Here is a 12545-nt window from a genome sequence, read left to right on the forward strand (position 1 = left end):
TGATATATACCCATTGATTCTTGAAGAATATAACTCATGAGCTTAGTTCAACTGTTTTACCACATCAGAACCCAAAATATATTCTTGTTTTGCTGCAACATTTGTAAACAATGTAAATTAAAACAAACACTGTATAGCCTCAAAACATGGTTTAACTCAAAATGTTCTATCATGGATAGTTAGTCCTTGCATCCATAGCTCTGTCTATGAATTTAAGAGTGGTTGCATTTCTTAGTTTTTTAACAAAACAGAAGCAGTTTTGTTATTGTTTCAATTAAGGATTCTAGCTTTGAGGTATTTCCTTAAATTCTTGAACTGCTCTTTTATCTTGAACATGCACAATTGCATTTGGTTGTTCTTGTGTCATTGTATCCTGAATCACATTTTACCAACAATTTCTCATTTGTCGCCTTTCAGTCGCCTGCAGATGAAGCCAAATTCATTTTTAAATTATCCCCAAGTAATATCTGGATTCTCCTTTCATCCCCACGCATCAAAGCCAACCAATGCACACTTCAAACAGCCATCACCAACTGCCAATCACGTATCTAAAGATGACAAACACAACAGAAAATGCTAATCAACCAAGGGCCCGCATCTACAAAGTAAATAAAGAAATTATAAACAGATGCCATAATTTACAACATATGGATAAATAAAGCACTATGTCATCTTTTTCAAAACAGTGGTTCAAGCGAGGTCCAAAACCCTCCCATCCAACCAAGCCTCTCATGAGTCAATGACTTCACTGGAGCCTGATGTATGTTGATGCTTTTTCCATTCAGCACTGAATGGAAGTCCGCAACCCAGACTCTGGTTATGGTTGTATAAATCATTTTATTTTCCCCAAGTTCCTACTCAAACAGCCGCTCTCCAAAGACCTTCTAACTTCCATTAACTATGGGCAAACGATTGAATATGGTAACTGACGTTTTTGAAGATGGGATGGTTTATTGTCTCGCACTTTTCTAAGTAAAACATAATTTCTATCAATGATTGGAAATGGTTTTTAGAGAGGGGGTGACACAGAATACAATAAGTAGTTAGTAGGAAATTCAGTCAACCATTTTTGGACTTCTTGACTTTTTGAAATCCCCATCGTCCACTGTTGGCTGCCCTGCCCGAGCACATGAAGTTAGTGATGCCAAAGATGAGCTAAAACAATATGAAAGGTGTACTTTGAAAGGCTTTGTTTTTTCTCTTCTGCTCAACGTCACAGAAGTTGTTAACATTACAGGGGGGAAAAGATGTGTGTGTTTCCTGGCTGAACTTTGGTAGAAGGTACAAGAAATGTCAAGGCTTGACTGTGGTCAAAGCTGTTCTCGCATACGTACACACACACACACACACACACACACACACACACACACACACACACACACACACACACACACACACACACACACACACACACACACACACACACACACACACACACACACACACACACACACACACACACACACACACACACACACACATTTGAGCCTTGAGTCACTCTTGCTATGCCTGCTTGTTTTGTTTTGTTCTAAGTGTGAGAGACTGAGATCTTTATCTAGCTACCATGCACTGTAGTCCAAGGAATGCAGTAAGATGGGTAACAGACAGTTTCACAGTAGTGGCGAGATCTGTGCTGATAATTGGGTATGCTCAGATGCACCTTTTTCCAGTATAGAACAAGCTTTGTTGTGGGAACAAAAGTATTTCTGCAATCGCCCACTTTCTATTTCCCAAATCACCTCGCAGTGTAACACTGTGGTAATAATTCCATACATATGTTATCAACCTTTCTGTTTACTATTTATTTTATTTTGTTTATTATTTAATAGAGACATATGAAGGGCCAGTGTGTCTAGATTCATATTTTCAACACTAAACTGTGCTTGATCAACAACAACTGATCATTCACAAAATTATGATATTTTTGCCATTGATAATAACAACACAGGTTTGGCTCAGAGAAGGGAGAGATGTTCAGCATTGAAGTTATTGAACAACCACTATAAAGTTAATCAGAGAGGCCTGCACCTCACTGTACCCAACATCAACATGTGTACTGAATATGTGATCATCTAATCAACAGATTCTCCATATTCTCCCCGCAGGTGTCTGCACATCAAAGGGGCAAAGGATGGAATGGTATCTCTATGCCTGCACTTACTACTGTGAACAAGCCTGGTTTTAACCCCCTGGACATGGCCAAGAAGAAACCTAGGAAATTGAATTTCATTACTCTACCGCTGCCTGGTTGATGTGTTGGTACCATTTTCAACCTTTAGGTAAGGTTGGACCACAAAAGAAACAAAGAAACAAAGCCCTAATTAAGATTCATTATCAAGTAAATACTACAATACTTTGACAAGATGTAGCACAGAGAAAGGACAATTTAATCAATCACACTCAACCCTTTTGAAATGAACATATTTTCAAACACAGCAAGCAGCAACTGCGAGGCCATAATGGATGATGACTTCCAGACTGTTATGCAGTGGAAACAAGCGTTTTGCTTGTTGTGTAACACCTTGCTGACAAATGTGCAGCTCCTTTATCTAAAGTGTGAAGAAATCAGACAACAAAAGGAGATGTCTACTCCAAGGCTTGGCATATGTGCTAGCTTTGAGGAGATAGACAGGAAACCTTAAATGCCAGGCTTGCGTCTCTGAATAACGAACACACAGTACCTCCTCAGACCGTCTTGTCACATCCAAGCAACCCTAAATAAAAATACTTCTTATATACATCATTGCTTTTCCCCTCAGTATGAGAAATATCAGTCTCAGTCCATCATCTTTTATAGTTCTGAGGAGGAGACGTAGTGTTCCCCAAAGGCCCCAATAGATCCCCTTTATTAATTCTGGTCCTGGATAACGAAATGACATAACATTTTTAACATGATGTATTTTTGTCTTTCTAGTTCGAGTCACTATGGAGTGTAAAGCCAACTTTAGTGATGGTGCATCTTTGGCTTGCTCAGTGTGAGAATAACACATTTACAAAACTCTACATAGTTATCTCTTTCCCCAAAACCGTAACTGCTCAGCCCTGACAAAATATTTTAAAAACTGCAGTTTGGAGCAGATATGTGAAAACCAAGAGTCCGTAAAAGCATGCAACAACAATGGCTATTATATCAACCACTGCTCCGCCAACCACCATTCAAGACCAATACATCATATCAGTAGTAAAGATAAGAGGTCTATCTAGCCTCAATTAATGTTTTCAGTTGTTCCAGTTTAGAAAATCAAGAGAAATAACAACAGTTGATATATGTGTGGTGAATCTCTTGCTGCCATTGCCAGAGCAACCCTGTAATCTAGCCCATCATAAAACCAGAACAGATTTGGTTTAGCGCTTCCAGGGTGCCATCACTTTAAATTATTTTGAGCCAATCAGAAGGCCTGGGAGAATAATGTTTGTTCCCAAGATTGATTCCCAACTAGATGATATACTGTGAGAAGCAGTCCATTCAAATCTATTTCTCACACATATGCAGACAAACTCTCACCAAACTCTCACTCTCCCAAATACACAAGTATGGTTTAGGGTTGAGTTTCCCCTGTCATTACAGGGACAAGGTTAGTTGACTATGAATCACACTTTTCAAGGGTCATTGTTTCTTTTCTGCAAGGATAGAACTACCACACTATTATCACAACATTATCCTCCAGCTTCCTGTGTAACACGGTCGTAGATTTGCCTCCCGATAGTAGTCCCATCTAGTAACATCCCAGATGAAAGAAAATCTCAGCTACACGGACCCAGACGTCACAAAAATGAAAACACAGTGTGAGCATTTACATTTTAATGAGTTGCTGAAAGATATGTGAATCTTTCAATAGGCATCAGTGTACATATATTTTTTCATCCCTGTTTGAGTTTATAAAAGGAAAATCAGTTCAGCACCAGTTGGGACATCCAATCTCTGTTCTCAGTCTCTGAATCAAGTCAAAACCATCAAAGCCTAAAGTTTAGGAATCTAATGTCGGTTCAATCTCAGAACGTTTCCCGCATCCTTTCATGGGTTGCCAAACATTTATTTGTTTTGGATTAGTTGAATTAACCCCGCCTTTCCCAGTGTCAGAATAGCCACAGTCACAGCGAAAAGATTACAAGGCCCTCCCTCATATATCCAGCTCAACAACCGTATTGTACCGTACACAGCGGCAAAATATTTAATATCACTGGATAATATTTTGGTTTTTGTTTGACAAGTAAATGGCCCTCTGAGCTGACAGTTCCCATGAGCACAGACCTGTACCCTTGGTGTCACCGTGGCAAAATGTTCATGATATCTTGACTTTACTGTACTTAAAGCTCTATAATGTAAAATGTAAGGGCACCAAAGAAACTGTTAAGTATTTTTAGTCCCAAGGCATTGAGTAGATTGGGCTGTTCTCATTCAATGTAAAATAAATTAGAGATGATGAAATTATGAATTATAGATATTGTTTGAGGTGGAAATTTGGAGATGATTTCTAAAAGTGTCTTGGTAATAAACATATAATCAAACACCACAAACAGTTGTCATGACATAATTGTATTGGAAAGTGGTTCACTATTGTGGAAAAAAGGTTGGGCGATTTAAAAAAAACACAAAGGCAGACTCATCATTTGAGGCATAACTCTTTTGGCGTCAATATTTCTTCACATGACAAAAGTCATGATAAAAACGATGTGTGAGTATGTAATGTGTTAGTGTTCCAACTATAGCGAAATGTTGAATAAATACAATTGTTTTTCTATTTCAAACTATTTCTCTTTCCATGGGTAAAAACATATACAGTGGGGAGAACAAGTATTTGATACACTGACAATTTTGCAGGTTTTCCTACTTACAAAGCATGTAGAGGTCTGTAATTTTTATCATAGGTACACTTCAACTGTGAGAGAAGGAATCTAAAACAAAAATCCAGAAAATCACATTGTATGATTTTTAAGTAATTAATTTGCATTTTATTGCATGACATAAGTATTTGATACATCAGAAAAGCAGAACTGAATATTTGGTACAGAAACCTTAGTTTGCAATTACAGAGATCATACGTTTCCTGTAGTTCTTGACCAGGTTTGCACACACTGCAGCAGGGATTTTGGCCCACTCCTCCATACAGACCTTCTCCAGATCCTTCAGGTTTCGGGGCTGTCGCTGGGCAATACAGACTTTCGGCTCCCTCCAAAGATTTTCTATTGGGTTCAGGTCTGGAGACTGGCTAGGCCACTCCAGGACCTTGAGATGCTTCTTACGGAGCCACTCCTTAGTTGCCCTGGCTGTGTGTTTCGGGTCGTTGTCATGCTGGAAGATCCAGCCACGACCCATCTTCAATGCTCTTACTGAGGGAAGGAGGTTGTTGGTCAAGATCTCGCGATACATGGCCCCATCCATCCTCCCCTCAATACGGTGCAGTCGTCCTGTCCCCTTTGCAGAAAAGCATCCCCAAAGAATGATGTTTCCACCTCCATGCTTCACGGTTGGGATGGTGTTCTTGGGGTTGTACTCATCCTTCTATTCCTCCAAACACGGCGAGTGGAGTTTAGAGCAAAAAGCTCTATTTTTGTCTCATCAGACCACATGACCTTCTCCCATTCCTCCTCTGGATCATCCAGATGGTCATTGGCAAACTTCAGACGGGCCTGGACATGCGCTGGCTTGAGCAGGGGGACCTTGCGTGCGCTGCAGGATTTTAATCCATGACGGCGTAGTGTGTTACTAATGGTTTTCTTTGAGACTGTGGTCCCAGCTCTCTTCAGGTCATTGACCAGGTCCTGCCGTGTAGTTCTGGGCTGATCCCTCACATTCCTCATGATCATTGATGCCCCACGAGGTGAGATCTTGCATGGAGCCCCAGACCGAGGGTGATTGACCGTCATCTTGAACTTCTTCCATTTTCTAATAATTGTGCCAACAGTTGTTGCCTTCTCACCAAGCTGCTTGGCTATTGTCCTGTAGCCCATCCCAGCCTTGTACAGGTCTACAATTTATCCCTGATGTCCTTACACAGCTCTCTGGTCTTGGCCATTGTGGAGAGGTTGGAGTCTGTTTGATTGAGTGTGTGGACAGGTGTCTTTTATACAGGTAACGAGTTCAAACAGGTGCAGTTAATACAGGTAATGAGTGGAGAACAGGAGGGCTTCTTAAAGAAAAACTAACAGGTCTGTGAGAGCCGGAATTCTTACTGGTTGGTAGGTGATCAAATACTTATGTCATGCAATAAAATGCAAATTAATTACTTAAAAATCATACAATGTGATTTTCTGGATTTTTGTTTTAGATTCCGTCTCTCACAGTTGAAGTGTACCTATGATAAAAATGACAGACCTCTACATGCTTTGTAAGTAGGAAAACCTGCAAAATCGGCAGTGTATCAAATACTTGTTCTCCCCACTGTATCTGTTGCAGGGAATTGGGATCAATCCCAGATGGGACCAAATCATTTTTAAAAATGTGGTCAAATGAATCCTGTGGCTTCTAATATAGCACTATAGCACATGCAAGTTCAGTTTGAGAGAACTTTCCTTAGAATGCTCAGGCAGAGACACAGACAAGAACAATAATTAAGACTTTAGAGCTCTGTTCCTAAGTAATCATATCAAACCAAAAACAGAACAAATCACATATTTTCTTTGTTGAAATTCGAAAGTTGGCATTGTGCTCTCTGAGCCTGAGCTGTGTTTTTACAGTCATACAATGGGGCAAAAATCAAGTGTTTGTCTATCGATAGACAAGACCAGGTTGGTAATGTACAGTAGGCTACTGTACAACCAGTTTCCACTAATTCCCTTCTTGTTCCTCAAGGGGTCAGCCTTATTCACTTTGCTGAGTCCTTGGTCCTATCAATTATGAAGTAGCTCACTGACCAGTTCCGCACAGTACATTGGTACAATAAACGTGTTCTGCAGTTCTAAAGGAAGCAGTAGAATATTGCTCGTATATAAACACATGAAATGGTTGACATGTTAACTACTTTGTGCAATGGTGTAATCCCTGTAAACAATATGGAACACAACAGAGCTCTTGCTAGCCTACATTGATTAGCACCATTGACACAGCCATGTACAGTACATGTAGCTACAGTGGTTTCGTTTCATCACACATCTCATCGTCATTTACTTAGCCTTCACACCACTAATTCTGTCCCTGAGTGAGAAGTCAAGTCTGATCCTTGGCTTTCACCACTCCTCAGGCAGCCAATTAGCAACAGCTCTCTTAGTATTTTCCTTGTATTTCCATGGCTTTTGCCAGCTGGTAAAAAAATCTGGGATGTTTTCTTTCTTTTTTTTCTTTCTGTGCGACACTCCCCACTTTTGACCTTGGCTTCATAGAGGATGTTTGGAGCCCAGTCTCTCATAAGGCTTGGAAATGAACAAGATCACACAGAGGAGTTTTCACTGTATTCTTTATGTTTCTGGGCTTGTAATAATCTCCCCACACTTTCAATCCATTAACTTGTAAACACTACTGGTGCTGGCAGGATAAAGAGCTGAGAATCCACCCCTTTATTCATCTTCATGCTATTGTTCATTTATGAATGGCTCGTATCCCTTGCTTCTTGTGTCGGACAAAATCTGTGCAGAGCACAGGGGACATGTTATACGATTTTCTCTATTCCTTTTAATGTTGATTGATACTCATGTATGGTCTTTGTGGATGTCTTGTCTTGAAGTGAGACCCTGTGAACAGGAGTCTAATGGGGGATGTCCCCCCTGAGGACGGGCATGCGGTCTGCCAAGTCATCTCATCAGCCTAACGCAGGAATAACAGCAATCAGAACACATTAACAATTGCTTTCTTGCCTCTTGGTATCTTGGCAGGTATCAATTGGTGGCTTCTCTATAGGTCTTGTGAAACATTGGTACCCAGATCATTGGCGTGTGTGTGTGTGTGTGTGTGTGTGTGTGTGTGTGTGTGTGTGTGTGTGTGTGTGTGTGTGTGTGTGTGTGTGTGTGTGTGTGTGTGTGTGTGTGTGTGTGTGTGTGTGTGTGTGTGTGTGTGCCTACATGCGTGTGCGTGTGTGAGACTAAGCATGTATCCCCTTGATAGATGTATACATCCTCTACTTTGCCACATCAGTCCACTAACAGCGGAAAAACTGATCCCGGGATCTGCTGTTGACTGTCAACTCAAAAAAATCCAACCCACCCACTCACCACTAGAAAGCGACCACCGTGAACGCACACATTTAATAGCCGTGCCATAAGTCCCGTGAAAGGCCACTCTGATCTTTTTCTATCTATGACATTCATTTGTTTCACTCTCCAAACCAAGAAAAAGGAAAACAACGCAATTGCGGAATTATAACTGCCATTATTTCATTCATTGGGATGTATGATGCTGAAGTGAGATGGCTTATTTAGGTGGCTTTCTAAGGGACGTCATGTTCATCTCCATGCAGTTTCATAAGCTGAAGTAATAACAAAAGTAAATCATCAGTGTGCGGTGTATTTGAGCGGCGATATAATGAGCAACTTAACTACATTGTAATAACTATATAGTTAAAAAGTGGTCCCATATTTTCTTGTTAGTTGTTCTCACTGTACCACTGTTGCCACTCCACTAACATGCTGAAGTACATTAATTCCTTTTGTGTTTCCTGATGTCCGCTGATGCCTGAGGCCCCCCCCCTGACTCCCATTTATGGTTTGACTGGGGAAGGGAGTCAGGGGGTTCTTAGGCATCAGCCTTCAGCTGCCCGCCACTGTGGTCAGAGCCTGCTGCTGGCCCACCAGGGTTCTCACGCTAGTCCTCTACCTCTAAAGAGGCACAAGCCCCAGAGCCCTGGCCACACACACAGACACACACACACACAAACACACAAAGTGATATATACTGTACATAAACACACACACACACACACACACACACACACACACACACACACACACACACACACACACACACACACACACACACACACACACACACACACACACACACACAAGGTGATATATACTGTACATAAACACACACACACACACACAAACACACAAGGTGATATATACTGTACATAAACACCCACACACACACACACAAACACACAAGGTGATATATACTGTACATAAACACACACACACACACACACACACACACACACACACACACACACACACACACACACACACACACACACACACACACACAAGGTGATATATACTGTACATAAACACACACACACACACACACACACACACACAAACACACAAGGTGATATATACTGTACATAAACACACACACACACAAACACACAAGGTGATATATACTGTACATAAACACACACACACACACACACAAACACACAAGGGGATATATACTGTACATAAACACACACACACACACACACAAACACACAAGGGGATATATACTGTACATAAACACACACACACACACACACACACAAACACACAAGGTGATATATACTGTACATAAACACACACACACAAGGTGATATATACTGTACATAAACACACACACATATGACACATGGTCATACATACAGACACACACACATACAGATTCAAGTACACACAAATACACATGTAGGAGCTTTATGCACACACAAGCACATAGAGCACACACATTTTCATACACTCATACACAAATGTTTCTTTTCAATGTAAAATGTGACTTAAATCCTGAGGGACAGACTGTAGAGAGAACATATCAAAACCAAATCAGACGTGACTTTGAAGATTGATTAGCAATTGAATGAAGCTCATCTGAGTCAATGGCACTCAAGCAACAATCCAAAGTGTTTATTAGCAGAGACTGATGAGGTTAAATTAGGGCTTTCATGGTATCTGTGATGTAGTTAGATTGTGCCTGGGTGAAAACGTAATCAGGAAGAGTTATTTAACCACCCACAGCAGACCTTGCTGGACTGTGGTAACAAAAAAAATGTTAATATCAGTAAAACCGCTAATATCATGTTAGATGCAGAGGCAAGGCAGGGCTGACTCACTTTAGCACAAACCCAAGCTACAATTTTGTCAATGAAAATATCTGAAATTGAAGCTCTGCATGTCAGTGATCTTAGTGTACTGTTGTGAAGTTGTGGGGAGGTGCCAAAAAAGCTGCACTTAAAAAAATTAAAAATAAATTGCAACATTGGCATGTTGGCATAAGTTCAACAAGTAATGGAATAATTCAACGAGGGGAAAAGGTGCTGTAGAAAAAAATATCTTTCCACTGAAGCAACTTGCTGCTTGTGCCACATCTTTGTACAAGCGTACATCGTTGTTTCAATCTAGTGTGTCTTTAAATAGCAGTGTGTGTGTGTGTGTGTGTGTGTGTGTGTGTGTGTGTGTGTGTGTGTGTGTGTGTGTGTGTGTGTGTGTGTGTGTGTGTGTGTGTGTGTGTGTGTGTGTGTGTGTGTGTGTGTGTGTGTGTGTGTGTGTGCACGCACACACGCCTGTGTGTGTGGAAGGAGCGAGGAGTGAATGGCTTGGCTCCACATCAAAGGCCCCTGCAAGACTCTGCATTAACGAGGCCCTTTGTTTCCTGCCTCACAGATTACAACAGGTTTCTCCCTCCACTGCAATGGTTCATCAGGCTCTGCTAGGGAGAGCACAGTAACCTCAGGACCCAGGCCTTTTCCTCAGTAACAGCCAACACTACAGCCCTGTAGAGTAGGGGAGGGCTAGGGTAGAACAGTCATCACAATACCCCACTCATAGAAATGAATAAAGATCATTGTGATCCAACTACTATCCCTACATCTGGTCCATAGCAGATTCACCCGTCCATAAACTTCCCTATCCCTCATTAACTCTGCAACAGCAAATGGCTGCTCCTTCAGCAAACGTTGTGTGATGTGAGACAGTTGGGGTGCGTCCCAAGTGACACCCTATTCCCTATACGGCGTATTACCTTTGACCAAAGCCCTATGGGCCCTGGTCAAAAGTAGTGCACTATATAGGGTATAGAATGCCATTTGGAACGTAGAGGTATGGTAGCTCCCATCAGAGAGCATTTTTAATGAGCCAGTCCAGCTCTTTTAACTGTAACATCTTTAGAAGCACATGAGCCAAAGCAGTCGTGAGCCAAGATGGAACCTCTCCAATAATGGTTTGCTGCTTTCTTCTCCTCAAAAAAAGTCCTCCCTTAACTCAAAATGAGGCAGAAGTTTAGCTTACTTTTTACATAGCATTTTACCTGCCTTCTTAACCTTTTTGTGAAGTGAAGTGATTGGTCCAGCATTTAAAGTAACATCACTTTATTGAGCACATTACATAATCCCTGTTACATTCCTTATGGCTCCTTTTATGTGTTAATTATCTTCAGTTTGGCTCGGCCTTACAGCGTACTCAGAGGGGACATACTATATCAATAATGTAGACTTCGGAGATGTATTCAAATAGCGTTTGTGTAAAAGTCCGAGGTATAACGTCTAAAAACTGTCCTGCATTCTAGAGGAGATAGACAGAAAGGCAATTTTTCAGCAAACTCCAGTTTAGAAAAGGAGAGAGAACTGACCAGGTCACAGTGACAATGTAGTAACCATGTATGGATCCCAAATGGCACCCTATTCCCTATATAGTGCACCACATACAGTAGGGAATATGGTGCTATTTGGGATGCATACAATTTACATGAACAATGTATGTAATACATGTATCACTAGCCACTTTAAACTATGCACTTTTATGTTTACATACCCTACATTACTCATCTCATATGTATATACTGTACTCGATACTATCTACTGCATCTTGCCTATGCCGTTCTGTACTATCACTCATTCATATATCTTTATGTACATATTCTTTATCCCTTTACAGTTGTGTGTATAAGGTAGTAGTTGTGGAATTGTTAGGTTAGATTACTCGTTGGTTATTACTGCATTGTCGGAACTAGAAGCACAAGCATTTCGCTACACTCGCATTAACATCTGCTAACCATGTGTATGTGACAAATAAAATATGATTTGATTTGATTTGAACAATTCACTCATCCAATTGAATTATTGTCATTTACAGGGTTTCACATTCAAGGGTGCTTCATACTTCATTCATACGTGTGTTGAAGGGTGGAATATTTCATGGGGGAAAACCTACATAAAAATGTAGGCTGTCGAAAAGATTTGCTAAGGTTCAGTTTTGCACGTTGAATGTTGCTTGAGAGAACATGTTTTTGGTTGGAGGGAAACCAATAAAGCGCACACAAGTGGCTACAGTTAAGAACTGTTTCCTTCGATGTGGCCTAACCTCAATGAAAGGATGTGATTTAATTAGTTTGCTGCTTTAATGTGCCTGAAGTTTATTTAGAAAGCAGAGTATATAATTTTTTTGTAGGAACTGCAATTTATCCTTTGTGCCATAAAAATATGTGCAAGAGAGAATGGTTTCCCTTGCAAATGATTAAGAAATGGAAAAGGGATTACTCAAATCCAAGTTTTCACTTGAAATCATTCCATGATTCCAAATTGTTTGAGCTTACTGATATCTGAGAAGGGAAAATGGAAGAACTTTGGATTTTTGTTTGGTATTCCTCTTCTCTATCTAATTTCCCTCTCTGTTCAATATGGACTCTATGCATTTCAGCTGATGTTCAA

The sequence above is a fragment of the Salvelinus alpinus genome, chromosome 1 (genome assembly GCF_045679555.1).
Source record: "Salvelinus alpinus chromosome 1, SLU_Salpinus.1, whole genome shotgun sequence".
Taxonomy (NCBI): domain Eukaryota; kingdom Metazoa; phylum Chordata; class Actinopteri; order Salmoniformes; family Salmonidae; genus Salvelinus; species Salvelinus alpinus.